This window comes from Erinaceus europaeus, chromosome 13 (assembly GCF_950295315.1).
Source record: "Erinaceus europaeus chromosome 13, mEriEur2.1, whole genome shotgun sequence".
NCBI classification, from domain to species: Eukaryota; Metazoa; Chordata; class Mammalia; order Eulipotyphla; family Erinaceidae; genus Erinaceus; species Erinaceus europaeus.
Window position 1 is genome coordinate 14,280,368 of NC_080174.1, and position 25,484 is coordinate 14,305,851.

Below are 25,484 nucleotides of genomic sequence, written 5' to 3' on the forward strand. Positions count from 1 at the left end.
TGCAGTCGGTGTGCTGTGGCATTCTGTCATCACTTTGCCATTGGTCACAGCCCCTTCACTGATGGAGACCTCTCCCCCTTTCATCTTTGTGGTTGCCAGACTTGTAATTTGTTTTTCTGTTTAATAGAAACCTTAGAATCATTGGGATAAAGTATGCTATGGAAAACACATGCTTTTAAAAATAGCTCTTTTCGTCCTATAGACATGAAAAGATCGTGTTTTCATCTCCAGCAATCTCGGTGAGTACATGTTTAAAACAAATGTTTTTGTTTTTTTTTTTCCTCCAGGGTTATTGCTGGGCTCGGTGCCTGCACCATGAATCCACCGCTCCTGGAGGCCATTTTCCCCCCTTTTTGTTGCCCTAGTTGTTGCAGCCTCATTGCGGTTATTATTGCCATTGTTGACGTTGCTTTGTTGTTGGATAGGACAGAGAGAAATGGAGAGAGGAGGGGAAGACAGAGAGAGAGGGGAGAGAAAGATAGACACCTGCAGACCTGCTTCACTGCCCGTGAAGCGACTCCCCTGCAGGTGGGGAGCCGGGGGCTCGAACCGGGATCCTTACAACAAATGTTTTTCTTGTTTTTCTTTCTTAGTATCAGTAATAGAACAATAGTTCTATTACTGATACTATTATACTATTATACTATTATAGCCAAAAGTTACAAGATTTCTTGGGTCTAGTTTCACACGTGTGTGTGTGTGTGTGTGTGTGTGTGTATGTGTGTGTGTGAGTCACCACACCCAGCACCAAAGTCTTCTGCTTCCTGCCCCCATTACTACCTTAGTTCTCACAAAATCTAAGAGATAGCTTCTAATTTATTAAAATATTTATTTATATATTGGATAGAGAGATAGTCAGAAATTGAGAGGGAAGGGGGAGATAGAGAGAGGGAGACAGAAATACCTGCAGCACTGCTTCACCACTTGCAAAGCTTTCCTCCTTCAGGTGGGGACCCAGGGCCTGATCCTGTGTCCTTGCACATTGTAACATGTGTGCTCAACCAGGTGTGCCACCACCTGGCCCCATGTCTAAGTTTGTTTACAGTGAATATATATATATATATATATATATATATATATATATATATACATTTTTTTTTTCCTCCAGGGTTATTGCTGGGGCTCGGTGCCTACACTGGGAATCCACTGTCCCTGGAGGCCATCCCCACCCCCCATTTTGTTGCCCTTGCTGTTTTCATTATTGTTATGGTTGCCATTGGTGTTATTGGATAGAACAGAGAGAAATTGAGAGAGGAGAGGAGACGAAGAGGGGGAGAAAAAGATAGATACCTGCAGACTTGCTTCACCACTTGTGAAGTGATCCCCCCCTGCAGGTGGGGAGCTGGGGGGCTCAAACCAGGATCCTTGCTCTGGTCCTTGTCACTTAAACCACTGCGCCATCCCATATATAATTTTTTGTTTTTTTATAGAACCTCTTCAACAAGATAAATAATTATTGTATGCCCCAATCACCTTTCTAAAACTACTTTTATTTACCTACTTATTTCCCTTTCCATAAAAAGAAGTAGGATGTGAAACTGATACCACCAAGAAAACAGCAAACTCTCACTTTGTTTAGGTAAAAGCAGGGAAGAAGCAAAAGGTGGTAACTAAAAATCTTAAGATAGTTTATCTCACTTAACCAGAAAGACAGAGATGAACATGGAATGATCTTACTCATCACTCTGGCATATGTGCTGCCAGGGATCGAACTCAGGACCTCATGCTTGAGAGTCCCAAGCTTTACCACTGCGCCACCTCCCGGACCACATTGAATGATCTCACTCATGAGCAGAACTTAAGAAGCAAGAATAGGGGAGTCGGGGTGTAGCGCAGCAGGTTAAGCGCAGGTGGCTCAAAACACAAGGACCGGCATAAGGATCCCGGTTCGAACCCTGGCTCCCCACCTGCAGGGGAGTCGCTTCACAGGTGGTGAAGCAGGTCTGCAGGTGTCTATCTTTCTCTCCTCCTCTCTGTCTTCCCCTCCTCTCTCCATTTCTCTCTGTCCTATCCAACAACGACAACAACAATAATAACTACAACAATAAAACAGAAAGGGCAACAAAAGGGAATAAATAAATAAAATAAATATTAAAAAAAATTTAAAAAAAAAGAAGCAAGAATAGAAAGAGGAAACACAAAGTAAGACTTGAACTGGCTTGGTATATTGCACTAAAGCAAAGGGTTCTGGGGAAGGAGGACAGGGAGAGGGTTGTGGGGAGGGGCTTTGAGATCCTGGTGCATAATGATGGGGATGAGAGTATTCTGCAGACATCTGTCATGGTGAGATGAGAAATTGTATCTATGTGCCAACAACTGTAGTGTAAACCATTAACCTCCCAATTAAAAAAAAAAAAACAACGTAGGATAGCTAGGGAAAGATAGCTCAGTGGTCATACAAAAGTGGTCATGTCTGAGGCTTCATCATCTGGGATTCAATTGCTAGAACAGTTAGCTATAAACCAGAACTGAGTAGAGCTCTGGTGAAAAAATACACACACACACACACACACACACACACACACACACTATTTCTAATTTTGACTTTTCTTCAAACTGAAAAGCTCCCTTTTGGAGCAAGTGGGTGGTATATGGGACCACTTCATTGGTCTTTCTAACTAGAAAGACAATTTGAGTTGAGAACTGAGTGAAATTAAACTTGACTTTAATGAAATGTTTTCCAACCAATTCAAGAGTAAACAGAGTTTCTACATTTCTAATTTTAAGGATCTCAAAGATTTTAAAAATAGACACTGATCTTCATTTGAAAGTTATGCATTTCATGTGGGAAATAAGAATTTTTTGTGTGTGTGTGGAGCTAAGGCCTCACATATGGATGATTTCATCTCTCTGAGTCATTTTTCCATTGAATAAAGATAGAGATAGAGATTGAGAGGCAAATAGATAGATCTAGAGATCTATCTCTGGTGCCCGAGCCCCTCCAGTACAGTGCTGGGACTCAAACCTGGGTCATGTTCATGGCAAGATGCACATCCTGCTCAGTGCACTACCTCAAAATTTCTCCACCCACCCTGCCACCACTTTGCTTTAAATGAGGAAGAATGTATACAGGTAAAATCAAGTTCACTTACTCATTTGCCACGAAGGTTATCACTGGGGCTCAGTTAGGCACTAGGAATCCACCGTTCCTGGCAGCCACAGTTCCTTTTTCTTTCTTAGTATTTTAATTGATAGGACAGAGAGAAATTGAGAGGGGAGAGGAAGATAGAAAAAGAGCCACCTGCAGCACTGCTTCACCACTTTTGAAGCATCCTCCCTGCAGGTGGGGAGTGGGGGCTTGAACCTAGATCTTTTTGCATGGTAATGTGTGTGCTCAGCCACATAGTCAACGACTGCCACCTCTCCAGATTCAAAGGAGGTCTCGAAACTTTACATCAGGCTCAACCTGACACTGTTAACTGGCTACGGAAGAAGGGCAAACGCTAGAAGAAGAAGCCAGATGTGCCACTGCCCGGCCCCCAAGTTCACAACTCTTAACCCTGGGATAATAAATGTTTTTAATAGTTATCGACTGTGTAGCTACCACTTTGATCAAGATTAGAGCACTGAAAAGACAGAGCACCCTAGAAGATCTCTCTGGATCTTCTTACTCAATACCAGTCTACTCCTTCAACCCTTCCCCATAACCACTGTTCTGATGTTTACCGCCTGGGTTCTTCTGACCTATTCTTGATCTTCATCTCCATGAAGACTGACCGCATGTCTTCTGTGTCTGGTTTCTCTCTACCAGCCTGACATCCTTAAGATGACTTTGTCTCTCTCTCTCTGTGTAGTAATAATAGTTTATATGGCTTTCCCCTCTAGCTTTCCTAAAAATGGATCTTTGCAATGCCTCTCCTTTAGAGAGGTGGAGGGAGCAATTCAAGGTGCTACAGCCAACAAAAACCAGCTTTTCTGCATTATTAGCCAGGCAGGTTTCCAGCAAGACCTCTTCCCTCACTTTCCCACAGAGCTCTGAGCTGGTGCTCAAGTGGTTCAAGCCTCTATCTGCACCAAATCTCTAAACCCATGTCTTGGATTTCCCATTACCTGGCCAGTTCTGTGGCCCATGACCAAATGCTCAGGTACAGAAGGAGAGTGATGTTGGGGTTTGCCTTGAAGAGGGAGAACCTGGGTTAGTTATTTCTCCTTCCATGTGGGAATGAAAATATAATAGGAGACCATCCCTGGAATTTTAAAAAAATTACCTTTATTTATTAGACAGAGACAGCCAAAAATACAGAGGGAAGGGGGTGATTGAAAGGGAGAGAGACAGAGAGACACTTGTAGCAAAGCTTTCCCCCTGTAGGTGGGGGCCAGGGCCTTGAACCTGGGTCCTAGCGCATTATAATGTGTGCTCAACCAAGTGTGCCACCACCTGCCACCCCACCCCCAAGCCTGAAATTTTTAAATTGAGGTTCTCTACCTTGGTGGCATATAGTTGTTCATAGAAGTATCACATGATATGGTGAGTTTCTGTGGTGTCTATTGTGATATCTCCTCTTTCATTTATGATCTGATTTATTTGGGTCTTCTCCCTTTTTTGTTATGTGAGTCTGGCTAAAGGTTTGTTGATTTTGTTTACTCTTTCAAAGAACCAACATTTACTTTCATTGATCTTTTGTATGGTTTTCTTATTTTCAATGTTATTTATTTCAGCCCTAACTTTAGTTATTTCTGACCTTCTCATTGCTTTAGGGTTCCTTGGTTCTTCTTCTTCTAGGTCTTTAAGATGTGCAATCAGGCTATTTATTTGTGCTTTTTCTTTTTTCCTAATGTGTGCTTGTATGGCTATGAATTTCCCTCTAAGTACTGCCTTAGCGGTGTCTCAAATGTTTTGATAGCTTGTGTCTTCATTTTCATTGAACTCTAGAAACATTTGGATTTCTTCCTTTATCTCCTCTTTGACCCAGTAGTTGTTAAGGAGTGTACTGTTGAACTTCCACATTTTGGGACTATTACTAATCTCCTATTGATTGTTAAGTGTTAGTTTAATTCCACTGTGGTCTGAGAAGATGCTTGGGACAATTTCAGGGCTCTTGAATTTGCTGATGCTGTCTTTGTGGCCTAGCATATGGTCTATCCTTGAGAATGACCCATGTGGACTTGAGTAAAATGTGTATTCCAGTTTCTTGGGATGAATGACTCTGAAAATGTTCAATAGTTTTATTTTATCTATCTCCTCTTTTAGCTCCCTCATGTCTTTATTGATTTTTCTGCCTGAATGATCCATCAAGTTGAGAGAGTGGGGTGTTGAAGCCCCCTACTATGACTGTGTTGCTGTTAATAGATTGCTGTAGCTCTTTTAGTAAATATTTGATATATTTAGATGGATTCTCATTGGTGCATAGATGTTAATAATTGTTAAGACCTCTTGATTGACTGGTCCACTGATCATTAAGTAGTGTTCATCCCTATCTTTTAAAATTTTATTTATTTTAAAGTCTATCACGTCAGATATGAGAATGGCTGTTCCTGCCCTTTTTTGTAGGCCATTGCCTTGTATGATATTTTTCCAGTCTTTCACTTTGAGTCTGTGTTTGTCTTGTTGAGTTAGGTTGGTTTCCTGTAGACAGCATATTGTTGGGTTGTGTTTTCTGATCCATCTTCCTACTCTGTGCCTTTTAATAGGTGAATTCAGGCCATTGACATTTATTGGTATCAAAGACTGAAAATATTTTAACGCCATTCTTGTAGAGTTTTAGAGTGTTCTTATGTATGGCCTGTTTATGGTGGTCTGACTGTTTATAGGAGACCTTTCAGAACTTCTTTCAGGGTAGGCTTGGTGATAGTTTATTCCTTCAACTGTTGCTTGTCTGAGAAGGTTATTATACCTCCATGTAGTCTGAATGACAGTCTAGCAGGCAGGATATAGTAGTCTTGGTTGAAAACCTTTTTCACTGAGCACTCAATATTTTGCCATTCTCTTCTGGCCTGTAATGTTTGTGTGGAGAAGTCTGCTGCTAATCTTATGGATTTTCCTCTGTAGGTGACTCTTTGTTGTTCTCTTGCAGCCTTCAGGATCCTTTCTTTATCCTTATTCCTTTCCATTCTAAAGATGATATGTCTTGGTGTCTTTAAGTCTGGGTTAATTCTGTTTGGGACCCTCTGGGCTTCTTGAACTTTTATATCTTTTATGTTGTCTAGACTAGAGAAGTTCTCAGCTATTATGGCCTGAAGAATGCTTTCTTCTCCTCCCTGTCTCTCTTCCTCTGGTAAGCCAATAATACATATATTATTTCTTTTGAAATCATCCTATAGGTCTCTGTTGTTGTTTTCAGTATCTCTTAATCTTTTTGAGATCTTTTCCTTCCTTTTTAGTTGTCTCTAATTTGTCCTTGATCTTGCTAATTCTGACTTCAGCCTCATTTATTTTATTCTCTCTCCCTTGTACTGTTTTCAGGAGTTCATCTACTTTGTTACCCTGTTCTGATACTGTCTTAGCTTGTTCAGCTAGTTGTGTTCTTAGCTCAGCTATTTTAGCTTTCAGCTCTCTAATAACCTTGAGATAACTAATGTTTTTTTTTTTTCAGAGTCTCATTGGTTGTTTCTGCATTTCTGATGACAATTCTTTCAAACTCTTTACTCACCACTGTGACTATTTCATTAACAAGCATTTGGATGTTGAGCTCACAATTTTGTGATTCAACCTTTGGGGGGCTTTTATCTGGACTCTTGTCCTGGTTCATTTCTCCAATATTTCTTCTTCTTATTTAACCATTGTATATAGTATGTTATGTGGTACCTCTCTCAGTACTTTTCAAATTACTGATCACTCTTGCCTGGATTGACTTGTGTCTAGATAAGGTAATTAAGGGGTTCACAGTTGTGGAAATTGACAGTTGTTTCAATAGTATTTTAATCCCTGAGTTGGAGCTCAATGGCTTAAAATCCTCTTTTGTTCTTTTTCTTGCCTGTAGGCTATGGCAATCTGAGGGATTTTAAACTATAAATAGGCTACTTAGCTTAATTAGTGACTCCAGGCCAAGAGATAAAGCAGGGTGGGGCAGAGGTAATCCAGTGGCTATGCAAAGAGACTCTCATAGCCCCACTGCTAGGCCACTGAGGTATATATCTTCTCCTGAGCTTCCTGGTTAGTTCTCTGTCCTGTTGTCAGCACAGGGCCTCCCCCCCCCGACCCCTGTGCTCCAGATTCTGAGGGCAGTAGCAATGGAGACTCACAGTTGCATTTGGTGAGTCTTAGGGGAGTCCTGTCCTCCCTTCAGCCATCCCCTTGTTGGTGAAACAGACTGGAGGTGGTGTTTCAACTGGTAAACTGTCGGACTGTTACCAGCCACTTAATCTCTCCTTAAGCTCCTCTCTGTCCAGGAGCCACACGGGTTTGCACTCACTGGTGATTTGGTGGGTTCCTGAAATCATTCTAGTCCTGTCTTGTTGAGGTCCCAGTTGATCTTCTCCTTTGGTATTCCTAGTTGACCCAGGAGAGCAGAGGAGAGAAACACAGCTGCTGCTGCTAAGTAGCCCCACCTCTGGAAGTCTCTTCCTAGCCCTGCCTCTGGAAGTCCTGCATTTTTTGATACTTGTGCAAAGACTGAACAAGAGGATGAATGAGGAGGGCAAAGTCAGGGTCCAAGGTCTGGGGATCCCTTCCTAGCTGATACAAGTTGTGTGTGTGTGATGGGGCCCTGTGTATGCACAAATTTTATTTATTTTATTTTATTGCCACTAGGGTTATTACTGGGACTTGGTGCTGGCACAATGAATCCACTGCTCCCGGCAGCCATCCCCCCCCTCCTTTTTTCCTCTTTTAAAATTTTTATTCTACAGAGAGAAATTGAGAGAGGATGGGGAGATAGAAAGAAGTAGAAAAAGAGAGACACCTGCAGACCTGCTTGTGAAACCCCTTGCACCTGGGGAGCAGGGGTTGAAACCTGGGTCCTTAACTGGGAACACCACTGCCTGGCCACCTGTAATACATAGTTTCACCATTTTGGGGTTGACACCCCCATTTAGGTAGGACATAGATTGATAGAGACAAAAAGAGGGAGAGGTACCACAGCATCAGGAAGCTTCCCTGATACTATGGCACTCTCCTGCTGGATTCAGGACTCCAACACAGACTGCTTGTGCCTGGCAAGGTAGCCACTCTACACATTGATCTATTTCTTCAGCCCCTATACACTTTACACTCATTTTTCAAAATAGTCAATATGTTACTCTTGAACTCAAGTCTAAGGTGAGTTTTACCTTCCCCACCTTCACAATGAATCCAAGTGTTGGATTGTAGTGGAGAAGCCAAGGGTTGAGGCTCAGACTGAGACTCTGAAACACTGCTTTGTCTCTTACTTCTCATCAATAAAATGTGGAAGTCTGACAATGGATGGGGCTGGTAGGAATCATGTGTAGTGAAATAAACCAGAAAGAGAAGGACACCTAAGGGATGATCTCACTCATGGGCAGAACTTAAGAAACAAGTGTAGAAAAGGGAAACACTAAGTAAACCTTGGACTGGCGTCCAAGAAGAGGACTCTAGGGAAGGAGGACAGGAAGTGGGGGGGGGGAGAAAGGAGGGCTTCCGGGTCCTGGTACAGGACGATGGACCTAATTTGGGAGTGAGAGTGTTTTACAGACATCTATCTTGTTGAGATGAGATATTGTATCCATGTGCCAACAACTGTACTAATGTCAAACATTAACCTCCCAATTAAAACAGACAAACACAGACAATGGACTTCTTAGCATTAGAAAGTTTTATTTCAAAATTTTGCTGATTGGAGGCTGGGTGGTGGCACACTGGGTTAAGTGCACATAGTGTGAAGTGCAAGGACTGGCCCAAGGATCCTGGTTTGAGCCCCTGGTTCCCCACCTGCAGGGGGAGGTTGCTTCACAAGCAGTGAAGTAGGTCTACAGGTGTCTATCTTTCTCTCCCCCTTGTCTAGCTTCTCTTCCTCTCTCAATTTATCTCTGTCCTATCCAATAACAATAACAATAACAACAAAAATGGAAAAAATGGCCGCCAGGAGCAGTGGATTCATAATGCAGGCACCGAGACCCAGTGATAACCCTGGTGGCAAAAAAAAAAAAAAAAAATCATTCATTCATTAATGAGTGGGGGGAGGGAGAGAGAGAGATATGCAATCCCTGTACTGTGCCACTGCACAATAGGCAGGGCTGCCTCACACCACAAAGACATTACTTATTTTTTCAAAGTATGTTTCTTTTAGCATCTCATAGTATTTTCACAACTATACCTCACAACCATACATGACCATTGTGAAGTCACCACATCCTCCATGGAAATTCTTTCCCCACCTATAAACATTATAGTTCTCACATAGCCATTTAGAGAGACATTTTAGTTGCCTTTATCTTTTTTTTGCAAGTTTGTTTTAATAGTCTGTGTTCCACACGTGAGGAAAACTATCCAGTAAATGTCCTTCACCTCTTATTTAACTTAGAATAATCACCTCCAGTTCCATCCACTTTGTTCCAAAGTATATAATCTCATTTTTTTATTGTAGAATAGTATTCCACTGAATACAGATACCATAACTTCTTTTTACGAAATATTTCTCTGTATTTATTATTGGATAGAGACAGAAAGAAGTTAAGAGGGGAGAGGAAGATCGAGAAGGAAAGAGACAAGAGAGATACCTCCAGCCCTTCTTCACCATTTGTGAAGCTTTCCCCCTGCAGGTGGAGACCAGGGGCTTAAACCGGAGTCCTTGTGCTCTGTGATGTGTGTGCTCTTAACCAAGTGCCCCACTGCCTAGCTTCCAGACCCCATACCTTATTTTTTCAGTCCTCTGTAGTTGTGTGTTTAAGCTGTTTTCATATTTTGGCTATTGTGAATAGTGCATTAGTGAACATAAGGGTATATATGTCCTTTCAGATTAAGTATTGTAAAGTCTTAAAGGCAGCACACTGGAAACTTCAAGAGAGAACATGTTTCGTGCTATTGGCTTCCCCCGTCTTCTATGAAGAAACATCTGCCTTTGGCCAAGGAGAGCAGTAGTTCAGTTCTGACCATCAGTGCAAGTGTCAGCTTCAGGAGAAGGTGCACTTTAAGGTGTTCAGATGATCCAATACTGAGACGACAAGCTGACTCTGAAGGACAGTGCTAGGCTTCAGCTACCCAGCATTTTATGTAGTTCTCAGTTCTCAGAGAATAGATACGCTTCCCAGGGCTTATCAGAACCTTCATGGTGTGTGTGTGTGTGTGTGTGTGTGTGTGTGTGTGTGTGTTTAGAATACCACTATGGACAGGCCCTCTCTGCACTGTGCATTTGTAGGTCAGTTAGGGGGTTGTAGCTACACATTTTTCTTGCTTTGTTTTTGCTTCTTTCCTGAAAAAACAGGGTGTATTAGTTGCTGCTTGCCACTGTCACACATGATTATAGTCTTAGAGACTTAAACCAATACAGATTTATGTTCATAATAAATCTTAAATGTCGAATGTGCAAAATGGACCTCAGTGACCTAAAATCAAGGTGTTGGCAGCGTTGCATTCCTTTCTAGAGGCTCCAGGGGGAAAACTCATGTCTTTGCTTTTTCCAGCGCAAGAGGAACCCACACCCCTTGGCTCAAGGCCCCTCTCTCCATTTTCAGAACCAGCAACAACTTACTGAAGTTCTCTGATACCACATCACTCTGCCATTAACTCTCCTTCCACATTTAAAGGCTTTTGTGAAAAGCACTGGGCTGGTTTAGAGGATACAGGGTGACTTATCTTAACACCAGAGAACTAGAGAAGATCCTTCCATGTTCCACCTTAGCCTCAACGAAGTTCTCAGGACTGGGACAAAGACATCACTGAGGAAGGGGCTAGCATCCTGCCTCTCAACCAGGCACTTGGTAGTTTCTTTACTTGATTCAAAAGGTTAACTTTATTTGGTATTTTCTGGAATCAAACTTTTAGGGGAAAATCATCTTTTTGACACTGTGGTGGTGGGTGAAGCATGGTGGCACATATTTTAGGAAGATGTGAACTTATGCCCTTGGCATAACCAAAGACTTGCGAAAGGACATTTCTGCAACAGAGATTTTAAAAAAGAAAGTCTTTTTTTTTTTTGCTTAAAATGAGCACTTTCTTGGGTCATCACTGGGGCCTTCACCACCTTTTCAGACACAAAGAGAAAAGGAGAGAAAAAGAGAGAGGGAGAGGGAGAAGGAGAGGGAGAGGGAGAGGGAAAGGGAGAGGGAGAGGGGGAGAGGGGAAGGGAGAGGGAGAGGGAGAGGGAGAGGGGGAGAGGGAGAGGAGAGGGAGAGGGGGAGGGGGAGAGGGAGAGGGAGAGGGAGAGGGGGAGAGGGAGAGGAAGAGGGAGAGGGAGAGGGGGAGAGGGGGAGGGAGAGAGGGAGAGGGAGAGAGGAAGAGGGAGAGGGAGAGGGAGAGGGGGAGAGGGAGAGGGAGAGGGGAGGGAGAGGGAGAGAGAGAGGGAGAGGGAGAGGGAGAGGGAGAGGGGGAAAGGGAGAGGGAGAGGGAGAGGGAGAGGGGGAGAGGGAGAGGGAGAGGGAGAGGGAGAGGGGGAGAGGGAGAGGGAGAGAGGGAGAGGGAGAGAGGAAGAGGGAGAGAGGGAGAGGGAGAGAGGGAGAGGGAGAGAGGAAGAGGGAGAGGGAGAGGGAGAGGGGGAGAGGGAGAGGGAGAGGGAGAATATGGAGGGTGTTACTCAGTGCTCTAGCATTGACAGTACTCCTGGGGGCTCAGGCATGCAAGACCTGAGTTCTACCCAGTGAGACAGCTCACTTGTTGCCTTTAGAATGGTTTTTAGAGAAACACAGATTTGGGCTGGGTCGTGGTGCACTTAGTTGAGTTCACGTTACAATGTGCAAGGACCAGGGTTCAAGTCCCTGGCTTGCACCTGCAGGTGGAAACTTCAGAAATGGTGAAACAGTGCTTTCGGTGTCTCTCTATCTCTCCTTTCCTCTCGATTTCTATGTCTGTAGCCAATCAATCAATCAATCAATCAAGCCTGGTGTACCCAGTTAAGTGCACACAGTACCCTGTGCAGGGATCTGTGCAAGGATCCGGATTGGAGACCCCTTCTCCACCTACAGCAGGGATACTTCTCTAGCAGTGAAGCAGGTCTGCAGGTGTCTGTCTTTCTCTCTCCCTCTCTGTCTTCCTCCCCTCTCAATTTCTCTCTGTCATACTGAATTAAATAGGAAAAAAAAAAGGAAAAAAATGGCCGCCTAGGGTGATGGACTTATAGTGCCAGCACAGAGCCACAGTGATAACGCTGCGAGGGAGGGGAGAAAACAAAAAGGAATATTTAAAAAAGGAAGAAACACAGATCTTAGTCACACAGAAGTCCCCCGTCCCAACATCTGGAAGTCTGTGGTTATTATGTCCGCAGCTTCATGTAGAATACCATATGCCCAGCTTGCCAGAGAGGGGAACACATTTTTTGGAGAACCCTTTCTGGTTGATACAACTGCTGATATTGATCTTCCTGGGCCTAAATGTTCAAAGTATTTTTGTTGTTGTTCATTTTTTTTTTACTGATTTATTTAAACAAAAGTGTTCATTGTTAAAAGAATAACTGATCAATTGGCTAAAGACAGAGAACTTGAGAGGGAGGAAGATATATAGATAAGCAGATTGATGTAGATACACCTGCAACACTTCTTTGCCTCTCATGAATTTTCCCTCTGCAGGTGGGGATTGGGGCCTTGAACCTGCATCCTTGAGCACTGTAACACATCCACTCTAACAGGTGTGCCACAGCCCAGCCAGAAGTACTCGTTTTATGCAGGTCCACTGAGCTTGCCTTATGCACTTTGTAGGCACCCTTTCACAATCAAAACGAGCATATGAAGATGTCAGGGAGCGGAGGCCTCTTCTACCTAGGCATGTTCATATATTCATGTCATGCCTCTGGAAGCTGCAGAGGAAGGCACTCAGTACAGGAGGCAGCTGAATACAAGTATCTCACGTCAGGAAGTGTGGAATCAACTGATGGAAGTCTCATTCCCATACTTCTAGCTTGGAGTCCTCGAAGAACTAGCTCAACAATGATAGGCTGTAGTGATTGCTTGAACCCATTTGCCCTGAGTCTTTTAAAGCACCTGAATGCTGATTGAACTTCTGGCTTTGCATAGATGTGTTTCCTGTCTGTTGTAGAGACATGAGGCTCTCAGCCCCAGACAAAGTCTATTGAAAGCAGGATCCAGTCTTAACCCAGCCCGACTCAACTTGTTTTTGAGCAGCAAGCCATTCTGACAGTGGCAATTTTCCTAGCAGGGAAAATTGTGGATGGCTGTGTGGTTTTAGACTCTACCCTTTTTCATTTTACATGCAAACTGTTTGGATCAGAATTGGTTTTCTGTAAAAATGTGGTCCAAATTAATTTCCACTGAGTTGATTAAAAAAGAGAGAGAGAGAAAGAGAGAGAAATTACTACCTTAAGAGATTTTGGCTTCATGTCCTTTGATATTTGAGACATTTTTTTTTTCTTCCCAGGATGCAATCTTTCGGTAGCATGGAGGCAAGTTTCAAGCAAAGGAAAGAGTAATGAAACATTTAATATAAAGGTTATAATTTTCTAAAGAAGTCTGTTCCCTATTAAGATCAAGTGCATGCCAGTCATCTTGTATTTTTGGAACATCCACTGAGTGCTGGGCTTGTCCTGGGTGCTTCCATAAGTAGCAAATTTTAACCAGTGTAATCACTTTTTCTAGTTCAATGGACACATAAAAAGGGAGGCAAGTGAGATATTTCCACGTCTCATCAGCAGAACATATTTATCCGCTATTTAGTAGAAAAGGCTTCTGATCTTGTACCATTTGGGTTTGAATTCTCACCATTTTTTCTCTTTGGTACTCATTTTCCTCCCATAAAGAATGGGAATGTCACAAGAACCACACAGGCAGGTTACGAGAACCCAGTGCAATAACGTCTGTGTGAAAGTTTTATGTAAGAGTAAGCAAAAAAAAATAACATTCATGTAGTTTGTAACAACCATGCAGCTTTTGAACACTGTTGATATTAAGAGTGTTCCAGTCACAATCATTTCAATTGGTTTTTCTTCATGTCCATTTATTTTGAGGTACTTATTCTATTATGTTAGTATATGATTTATAGACTTTTTATTTTGAGATGAAAACTAAAAATTTTCATCTTTTCCACTAGACTTTCTTTTAGATTTTTCTCTCTTCTTCCCTCCCTGTCTCCCTCCATCTTACCTATTCTTCCTTCCTTTCTCCCTCCCTTCTTCCTTCTCTTCTTTTCTCCCTCCTTCCCTTCTATCACCAGCTGGCCCATGGGAAGTGGCTCAGTGCAGAGTGGGTTTAGTCAGGTGGTCAGACAGTTAAAGGTAGACCAGCTGCTCCCTGCTGCTTGGGATGGAAGGAGTTAGTTGTACTCACTGTTGAGCCCCCAAAGAGGTGGGACAATGATCCTGTTTCTCTCTCTCTCTCTCTCCTTTGACCTCTCTTGGGAGAGAACTCAGACTTTTGAGGCGACCAGAGCAAGAAATGTGGCCTGCTGTGTCTGTCTGGTTTTTCTTCCCCTTTCCAGATTTCAGATGTGTCACAGAAAGAGCGGTGATTCTAAATATCAGCATGCCTGTTTCAATGACTGGAAAGTATTCCCTTCCTTTGTTCACTCTGCCTTGAGTTGATATACATAGTAATCTTGTGTACATGTCAAACTCACGGAAAGAAAAAAACACGTCCTAATAAATTTAGAAAATAATACTTCAAGATTAATTTTATCAAGGACACTTGCCTAATTTCCTTCCTTGGCTATTTTTCCTGCTTACAGAAGGACTAGGTGTTAGTCATAGAAAATGTGATAAGTATGGAAAAGTCAAAAGGAGAAACAAATTGTCTATTATTCCACTTACTAACATTACTGGACTTACCTTATTTTTCTCACTAGTATGAGTAAAGATTAGCATGTACTAGTTACATACATACAGACATATATTAGTAAATATTTAAACATTATCTTTTTCACACACTAACACCATACTATAATTGTGTCTATACCTAGATTCTTTTATGGTCTGTATTTAACATTTCACCAGATTCTCAAATATTCTAAAGTACTGTCCCTGGAACAGAGTAGGTACTGAGGAAGTATTTGCTGAATCAATAAAATACTTTATTTTAAATGTAATTAATTAATAACTTGGCTCCAGGGTTATTGCTGGGGCTCTATGCTTGTATTATTCCATTATTTTTGTTGGATTATTTTATTCATGAGGTTGAAAGTCAGAGAGGAAAAGAGAAGTAGAGAGAGATAGAATAATAGACATAGCCGTACAGCTCCCCACGTGCAGATGCTCCCACTTGGTGGCTTGTAGCTCGACCCTGGGTCCCGGCATATGGTGACACGCGTGCTCTACCAGGTCAGCCATCTCCCATCCCGAATAAATTATTTCTAACGCATGCGCAATACTATCTCACATGTTAATAGCATGATTGATTTCATCGTTGCCTTTTGTACCCACTTGAAAGTAGCAATCAGTACCAAGGGAGGTGAGAACTTGTGTAATGAAAGCTACATTGAGAGCGGAAGTGAAACCATCAGCAGTGAAGGCAACTGAGCCACGTGAAGCTCTTTATGAAAGGAGGTCTGAGGGAAGGAGTGTGGAACTTTCAATAATCCCTTTGGACTTTGGAAACTTTATTTCAGCGTATTCAGAGACTTCTCAGATCTCAGAGCATATTTCTACTAGGTGATTCCGATCAGATGACCGTTTTTGAACTCACTTTAAGAACTCATTAGCTGCAAGAAACAGAAGTCAGCATGACCGGACCGAGGCCAGGCAGGGGTGCACCGGGTTTAGCGCACATAGTACAAAATATATGGACCTGTCCAAGGACCCTGGTTCGAGCCCCTTGCTCCCCACCTGCAGGGGGGGAGGGGTCGCTCTGTAAGCGGTGAAGCAGGTCTGAAGGTGTCTTTCTCCCTCTCTTTCTATCATTCCCTTCTCTCTCAATTTCTCTTTGTCCTATTTAAAAGAAAAAAAAAAAAAAGGCCACAGGAGCAGTAGATTTGTAGTGCAGGCACAACCCCAGCAATAACCCTGGAAGCAAAAAAAAAAAAAAGAAAGAAAGAAAAGAAAGAAACAGAAGTCAACTCACATGAGTGAAAATCTGGATGGCGCTTAGACGTCAGGCAAGACTAGCCTCTTTTTTTTGCTTTATTTTCCTACAATTGACATAGTTCTGTGCACCTCTGTTGATGGGCTTTGTTTTCACATGATTCCTCTGGAGATCTTTGAATAACTGCTTTTGGCCGTCGGAGCTACATGCTTTAGTGTTCACAAAAGAGTATGGAAGCAGACAAAAAAGGGGACTTAGCACAGTTCATAAAATAAAGGATTGATTTTTCCCTGAAGACGCCAACAAATCTCTCTTGTCTTTTGTTGAGCACAAAGAGTGAGGACATCTCCATTTTGAAGTCATTTATGGTACTGACAGGAGAAATTGGAATGAGATTAATTCATGATAAACTCAGTCTAAATTTCTAGGAGGAAATAACACCCAATGTGCTTAACACAGTTCTGTGTGGCAACCGCAAAGTCATTGCAACAGACAGTCATTGACTCATCTGTAGGCATGTATGTGTCTGTCTGTGTGCTGACTGGGAGTTTCTCACTTTACTCTACCCAGTGGATTCTGACTGGCTGGCTTGCTTGTGCTCTCTTTTTCTCCTCCACGTGGGACTACAGGGAGTTCCTCTCCTGGTGCTGGTGGAAGTGAAAGAGATCAGGTGGAAGTGATGAGAGACTCTTAAAGTTTAGGTTGGGAAGTTACCTGCAATCACTTCTGTTTCACTTTATTGGCTAAGGCAAATCACTGGTTAACCTTACTTTGGAGAAGAAATCTACTCAGTTTGCTGAGTGGGTGAGAACTTCAACATTCTCTGGCAGAGGTTGTGGGCAGTGCTAAGAGCAGGATGAGGGGGAGGGAACACTTACTTGGCTTTGGTGACAAGTTGAAGAAAGCACCAAGATACTGAATCAAGATATACAGTATTTTAATGAAATTAACACAAAATTAACACAAAATAATCTACCATGAGCAAAATATTGAAAATTTCAATAAAGACAGTGTTGTTACAGGGTAAAGGGTAAAGCCTTGGGAATAACTTAACCTACTATAGACCTCCAAACACAATGCTCTCTCTTTTTTTTAAAAATTTTTTATTGTCTTTATTTATTGGATTGAGACAGCCACCAGAAGTTGAGAGGAAGGGGGATATTGAAAGGGAAAGAGACCTGCTGCAGCCCTGCTTTAACACTTGTAAAGCTTTCCCCCCGCAGGTGGGAGCCAGGGGCTCAAACCTGGATCCTTGAGCACTGCAACATGTGCGCTCAACCAGGTGTGCTACCACCTGGCCCCCACAATGCTGTCTTTATAGGATGCTTAGGCCTTAGCTTTTAAGAGGCTTAAAAAAAACCCAAAATCCCTTCTACCCTTTTGAGATTTGCTGCTTGTTTCCTTCTCAGTCTTCAGCTCAGGTTATCTGGTTGACTTGGAAGTCTTTAAAATTTAAAAGCTTCAGGAAGATATCCTGGAGGCTAAAATATTTCTTGAAAAAAAAAAAAAGAGAAAAGATGAATTCACGTTAGGAAATAAGTAAGACCAACATTATCTGGAAATGATGGGTAATATAAATAGAGGCTTCCAAAGACCCTACCATAAAAACTACTAGAGCATTGGAGAGATAGGCCACTTAGTAAGTCAGATGCCTTGTCACTCACGTGGCCCAGATTCAAGCCTCAACTCCACATGGGCATGCTATGCTATGGCGGAAGCTCTGGTGATGTCGTATTTCTCCCTGTTTCCTAATTTTTAATTTTTAAAATCATATTTATTCATTTGATAGAGACAGCCAGAAATCAAGAGGAATAGGGGAAATAGAGAAGGAGAGAGACTGAGAGGGGACTGGGAGCTTGAACCCAGGTCCTTGTGCATTGTAACATGTGTGCTCAACCAAGTGTGCCACCATCTAGCTCCTCTCCCTGTCTCTCTATCTCAGTGAAAAAAAACGATGAAATTGTGCATATGGTAGGCTCTGATTCTGTGAAACAACAAAATTCTATTAGAGATAATAGATGAATAACAAAAAAGTGACAATAATATAATCAGTATAGAAAAAAATCTGTTGTTTCTCCATCCAAACAGAGTTCCAAGAAAAGGATACTAGTAAAACAGTCTTATTTTTAATCATACAAAAATATAAAATACCTGGAATAAGCTGCCAGGCTAGTGTGGGAGTGCCTCTTCTCGGGCGTGTACTCTCTGGGTTGGAGAGATTGCGACCAGAGCCAGCCTGGGCTGCTACTCACTCAGCGATGTGAGAGAGATGACTCAGGAATAGAGCTGGTGGTGGCGAGGCGATTCAATTCTTTATTGATCAGAGAGCCAAGGCTTTTAATAGTCGGACCCGGAAGTGGCAAGTCAGAAACAGAAATGGCTAGGAAAGGGGTGGAGAAAGGCAAAAGGGCTGGGAAAGGTAGGAACTTCCTTAGCAACTGTTCGAGGGTTTTAACTGGTAGGATAAATAATACCCTGCAGGCAGGGAGGGTCTTGAGGGTAGAAAGAACATAGATCAAAGGAATGGAATGGATGGGGGATCTTTCAGGCAAAACAATGATTATGTAGATAATAAGGGAGCAGACGATAGTATCATGAATGCAGGGTGCTTTGTGAGGCAGGGAGTCTGATAAGACAAGGCAAACTTTGGGAGATTTTGTCCCTCCTTGCTCTACCTCTCAGTAGAGAGAGAGAGACTGACAAGATGGATGTCCCCTCAAGTCAAGCCCTGCCAAGCTCAACCACATCCTTACAATTTCCCGACATCAAGCAATGGAATTGAAGGACTTGCTAACCGAAAACTGTATGATGTAGTTAGAAAAAAACAGAACAAGATAAAAAAGGCACCATAAATTCTTTAGTCAAGAATTTATTACTTAGGCCTAGAGGTCTTCCTTTCTTAACCCTGCATCACTTCCCTCATTCACTCTCACCATTCAACTAACTATAAGAAATAGTAAGATTTATTATTACATCTTTTAATCTCTTCTCATAAGGAATCAACATTATTGTCACCATTTGCCAATCTTCAGAAGAAACACTGTGTACAATTGGCTAAGAAATATTCTGGCAAAAAATATCAAGTAAAGAACAATTATTGTTGTCCCTTTGACAAATTCATTATAATTATCAAACAAGTAAGTGAAAAAAACAACAAGAAAAACCCTTGAGATTAACTTAGACCTCACTAAAAACTTAGGTCTACTTATTATATAACTCAATGCCAGACTCTGTGAACCTAATATTGGGTTGGATATATATAATAACATTCAAGGTTTAACAACTGGGAAAAAGTCTAAGCTTGTCAGACAAAGAAGGAACTATAAAAACTAGAAAAGGGCAAGACATTGGCTCACTTTATAATGAGAGAAACTGAAAGAGGAGGGCAAGATAGGAAGAGAGAAAGAGAGATACCTGCAGACCTGCTTCACTGCTTGTGAAGAGTTCTCCCTGCAGGTGGGGAGTAGGGCCTCAAACCTGGATCCTTGCACATGGTGATATGTGCGCTTAACTGAGTGCGTCTCCAGCGGCCCCCAGGAACATTTGTTTTTATACCATCATGGAGAAGGAAGAGAAGCTAGTGAACCCCTGTGGAAGTCAGGTGTTTCTGACTGTTTGTCTTCCATGAGAGGGAAGAAGATAAAAGAAAGTCACCTGGAAGCTGTAAGAGGTATAGATGTGGCTGGGAAAGAAAATAAGGCAAGGCCATAGAAGGGAATAACACCCATGTCTATGATCTTGGGAGAACTATGGCGATACTGTTAAGAGGAGTTTGAGGTCACAGAAATTTGGTGGTGGGAATGGTGTGGAATTCTATTGCTATTATCTTATAATTTTATAGGTCACTAATAAAAATAATAAGATCTAATCCTGGGTTCTTACACATCAATCAATGGCTTGGTTGTGAATTTAGCAGTGTAATTTATATAAGAACTAAAATTAGCAGGGTAGCAAAATCCTTTTTTCTCTACAACTTTGCCAACATCTAACAGGCTCCTTTGGAAGATTGTATGAAAGTCCTTAACCACAGAAATGACATTAATTTATGATCCAGCAATACCACTCTTATATAGTTATCCAAAGGACTTGCAAACACTAATAAGAAGGGACATATGCACCCCCATGTTCATAGCCGCATTATTCATAATAGCCAAAGAATGGAAGCAGCCTAAATGCCCATCAATAGACGTGCCCACCATATTCCCCCTAATGAAGTTATGGGATATTTACTCTACGGAATACTATTCTGTAATAAAAAAAGATGACATAGTGTTCTATGGGACAAAATGGATGGAACTGGAGGTGATTATGCTTAGCAAAATAATTAAAGAGATAAAAGAAAACTACCAAATGGTTTCACTCATATGTGGAATCTAGAGATGTGATACACATGAACTTGCAAACAACAACAACAACCAACCAACCAAACAAACAGAAAGAAGCAAACAAACTGTTTCCAAGACTTTGTGAGAACTATGGTGATTATCTTTGGGAGATGGGAGGTTGGGAATAAAAGAACTCTGGTGGTAGGTATAATGTAAATGATACACTATGATCTTACTATCTTGTAATATAATGTTAATAACAAGTAATACAAAAATAAAAAAAATAGTAGGTTCATACTTTCATACTCCAGAGACAGAGCTTTGTAACATTTTTAGACTTTAGTTTCTCTACATGTCTTGACAATGTTCGGTGAAAGCCTTTTTGGATCAATCACAACTTATGCCATGGATGCTTAGCATTTTATAAACAAGCTGGCTTAGGAGCTCGAGAGCACACATTAGTGCAGGGAGACCTGTCTCTGTCTTGTTTGTTGAGTGATGTGCTGATTCAAGCTCTTGGGGGAGTTATTGGGAGTGGGGGAAAAGACTTCTCAGCTTCACAGAACTCACTGTGTGTAGACTGCCTAGAATAACCATGTGGCCTTGTAACTATGCAAGAAATATTTTCACAAAGAAAACAGAAGGAAAGAAATATTGAATTCTCCATGTTATCACTGTTTTATATAAGAAAGAAAATCTCTTGTTGAAGTTGGAATATTAGAGCTGCTTATTTACTTATTTATTGTTGCATCCTATTTCTTTCTCAATTTGTCCCATTGGGAATGTCTTGGGCCTGCTGGGGCAACAATAACCCTTTTTTTAAAAAAAAAAATCATATAACAACTGCACCCAGAGATTTTTGGAAAGGAGAGGGAGCATGGGACCTGGAAGTAAACAAGGGGAGAAATTAAGAATCCTGTTATGTATTGAAAACTGGCTGATGCTAACATTTTGTCCTTAGATTATTTCTGCAGATGGCTTGATGTGGAGCCTGGAATATTTATTCTTATTGCTATTTTCAGTGTTAAGTAAGACATTCCCCAAACTGCATCAAAGAGCCCACTTATTAAGAGAGTTGACTCAGATAATTGATAGTATCATTTAATTTATTTTGAATGCGGAGAGAGAGACAAATTGAGAAGGAAGAGGGAGACAGAGAGGAGAGGGCAATAGAGATACCTATAGGTCTGCTTCACCACTCCTGAAACTTTGCAGTGCAAGTTGGGGACTTCAACCAGGGTCTTTGTGCATTGTAACATGTGCACTCTTATCAGCTGTGCCATAACCCGGCCACAGATAATTACTTTTTAAAAAGAATTATTTATTGGAAAGAGTGAAGGTGGGAAAGGAAGAGCCAGAACATCACTCTGGTACATGCAATGCTGGGAATTGAACTTGGGACCTCATACCTGAGAGTCCAGTACTTTATTTACTGTGTCACAGTACAGTGGAAAACAGCGAGTGTAGAATGAGTGAGATTCTTAGACAAAGCTGCTAGAAAAGTCAGAAAGTCCATAGTTTGGGGGCCTTTGTGGTGACAGAACACTGCTCAGAAGTGAATTCATAATACAGGGTGGGAATTATGATTTCCCAAGAATAATAAGATTTGGAGTGAATGCAGCAAAGGAAGGGATAAACTGAACTGAAGGCAAATACTTGTTAAAAAAACCCGTCAGCTTGTCTGGCGCTATATTCCTGCCTCTCAGTTTGATCCTTTGAAATACTTTTATGCATAGTCTTAAGAGTGATCCCATTCAGAAGACCCAGATGGAATAATGCCAATTCCTTGATTTTTTAAAAAGCTTGGTTTGACAGTGTGTTGGCACTAGACTTCTGGTGGTGGGTGTGGTGAGTCTTTTACACATACAGAAATGTGAGGCTGTATTCCTGGCATTTTACAGTAGTATAAGTCCCTGGTAAATCAATACAATTTGACTTTTAAAGTGCTAGATGAATTCTCCATGTTTACAAACTGAGAACTGGACTTCCCATCATGACACAGCATGTTTTGAAACATCAGGCTTTATCCTACTTCATTCCAAATCCAAAATTAGTATTTATTTGGTTATTTATTTGACAAGACTGAAGAAATAAAGAGGAAGAGAGATAGAGAGGGAGAGAAAATGAGAGATACCTGCAGCCCTGCTTCACCGCTCATGAAAAGTTCACATCTGCCTTTGGGGACTGGGGGCTTGAACTCAGGTCCTTGAACATGCTAATGGGTGTGCTGAACCAAGGGTGCCACCATCCACCCCTTCTACATGAATACTTTGTGTTTTAATTTTTTAAATTTGTTTTTACCAAGGCATTGCTCAGCTCTGGCTTATAGTGGATTGAACCTGGGACCTCTGGTGACTCAGGCATGAAAGTCTTTTTACATAACCACTATGCATTCTTCCAATCCCTAAAAGTAAGTATTTACAGAGGTTGTATACTCTTTCAGGGTTGCTATATACTGGTGAACAAATTCTACTCCTATCCCCCACTTAGTAAATCAGATGCCTTGTCACTCACATGGCCCAGATTCAAGCCTCAACTCTACATGGGCTTGGTATGCTATGGGGGAAGCTCTGGTGATGTGGTATTTCTCCCTGTTTCTCAATTTTTAATTTTTAAAATCATATTTATTCATTTGATAGAGACAGCCGGAAATTGAGAGGAATAGGGGAAATAGAGAAGGAGAGAGACAGAGAGATACCTGGAGCACTGCTTCACCACATGTGAAGCTTCTCCTCACAGGTGGGGACGGGGAACTTGAACCCAGGTCCTTGTGCATTGTAACATGTGTGCTCAACCAGGTGTGCCACCACCTGGCTCCTCTCCCATGGAATTCTCTGGTAGCTTCCATTCTGAGCCCTGCTCAACAGCTCTTCTACTTCCTTCAAGACCTAAGTCACATCCAGTTCATCTCTGCAGCCTGACCTCCTTGTCCAAACAGAAAGAATTATTTTGTTTTCAGAGAGTTCACAGTTTGTTTTGATCGTAGGATTTGTAATTATGTTTATTTTTAGTGCCAGGTCCTTGCATATGTAATATCCCATCATTCCTGGGCTGATGTACATATTCCTTAAAATATTTTGGTGGATAGGACCAGAGAAATAATCCACTGGGTAAGGCACCAAACTGGTGCCAGGCATACAACCTGGGTCTGAGTCCTGGCACATCAAGGAAGTGCGGTAGCACTGGGGGATCTCTGGTCTTGTGGTGTCTCTTTGTCTCCCTCTATTTGATTGAAAACATGGTCTTTGGGGACCAGGTGGTGGCACATTTGGTTAAGTGCACATAGTATGAAAATGTGGTCTGGGAATGGTGAAATAACGTGCATAAAGCTCTAGTTCTTGAAAAAAAAATATCACGGGGCCTTGTGGTGGTGCACCTGGTTAAGCACACATAGTACTAAGTGCAAGGGCCCTTGCAAGGATTTGGGCCACCGCTCCCCACCCACAGGGGTTATGCTTCACAAATGGTGAAGCAGGTCTGCAGATGTCTTTCTCTCCTCTCTCTTCCTTCCCTCTCAATTTCTCTCTGTCCTATCCAATAAAAGGAAAAAATGGCCACCAGGAGCAGTGGATTCCTAGAGCTGGCATCAGGCCCCTGGAGTGATACCCCCTGGAAATAAATAAATAAATAAATAAATAAATAAATAAATAAATAAATCAGAGACAAAGAGTGTGAGGTAGAGGTTGAGGGAGAGGTACCATAGCGTTACTTCACCAGCCATGGAGCTTGCTTTGATGTTGTGCTCCAATGAATTGTGCTGAATCCAGGGGAGGTACAACCTAGAATTGCTTTTGATTGGGTCATTGTGTGTGTGTGTGTGTGTGTGAAAAAGGGAGAGAGAGAGAGAGAGAGGGCACAGAGGGTGAGAAGAGCAGGGAGAAGAGTTTGTCATATAGCAAGCTTTGAAAAAAGGGGAAAAATCAAAGAAAATATACAAAAGAGTTTGACAACTATGGAATTAAGACAATTTGTAATTAAGTCAATTAAGTAACTAAGTAATTAATTAAGACAATTAATAAATTAGTACTTAACTAATTGTCTTACTTTATTAATTAATTAAGTAATTAGATAATTAAGGACTCCATAATACCCAACCAAAAAGACATGTGTACACTTATGTTCATAGCAGCACAATTTGTAATAGCTAAAACCTGGAAGCAACCCAGGTGCCCAACAGCAGATGAATGGCTGAGAAAACTGTGGCATATATGCACAATGAAATACTATGCAGCTATTAAGAACAAGAAACCCACCTCTGACCCATCTTGGGATGGAGCTAGAAGGAATTATGTTAAGTGAGCTAAGTCAGAAAGACAAAAGTATGGGATGATCCCACTCATAAACAGAAGTTGAGAAAGAAGAACAGAAAGAGAAACTTAAAGCAGGATTTGACTGAATTTGGAGTAGGGCAACAAAGTAAAAATCTTGTTGGGTTGAGGATGAGGTAGATGTTCGGCTTCACTGGGGTTGGGGATGGGATGGGACATAGTCTTTTGGCGGTGAGAATGGTGTTTATGTACACTCCTATTAACTTGTAGTCATATAAATTACTACTTAATTAATGTGAGAGGGGAAAAATTGGTTGAATGTCTCAAATTTTTTAATGCACAGACCATAGGCTGAGTCTTTGAAATGCTGACTCTTAAAAGCTTAGACCAGGGAGAACAGAAGCAACCGGCAGCATTACTCTATAAGACACAGCTATATACAAATAATGTCAAAGGACATAAATTATGGTGATATTGTGTATGATACAGCAAATCCTAACAAAGGGGTTTTCAAAGTTAACCCAATTGCCAAATAATTTGATTATAGCAATAACTATCTATTGCCTTCTTAAACCCTAAGACAGCAGCAACCTCCTGCTTCCTCTATAGAGCCTATATCTCCCACTCACTTTTCAGCATGCTTCCCTCAATTCATACCAAATGATATTGCATCTGCTGATTCCAACCTAATCAACGCAACGAGTACCACCTCAGCATGCTTCACTTCAGACTGTGTCCAGAGATGTCAGGTATGGAAATCAACCCTTCAGCCTCATTACTCAGGTGAGGCCTTTCCTTTCATAGGATTCTCTAATTCCATTCCAGGTGGTTCACTTCCTAACTAAGTCCCAAAACCTAGAGATAGACCAGGCCCCATGAG

General features: G+C 41.7%; 1 long non-coding RNA gene across 1 annotated transcript; it reads left to right on the plus strand.

Annotated features, from left to right (window-relative positions):
* Positions 1-25,484, plus strand: LOC132542482 (uncharacterized). The gene is made up of 4 exons (XR_009553490.1): positions 1-239; positions 1,705-1,819; positions 2,131-2,142; positions 25,241-25,484. It is a non-coding gene; the product is annotated as an uncharacterized LOC132542482 (long non-coding RNA).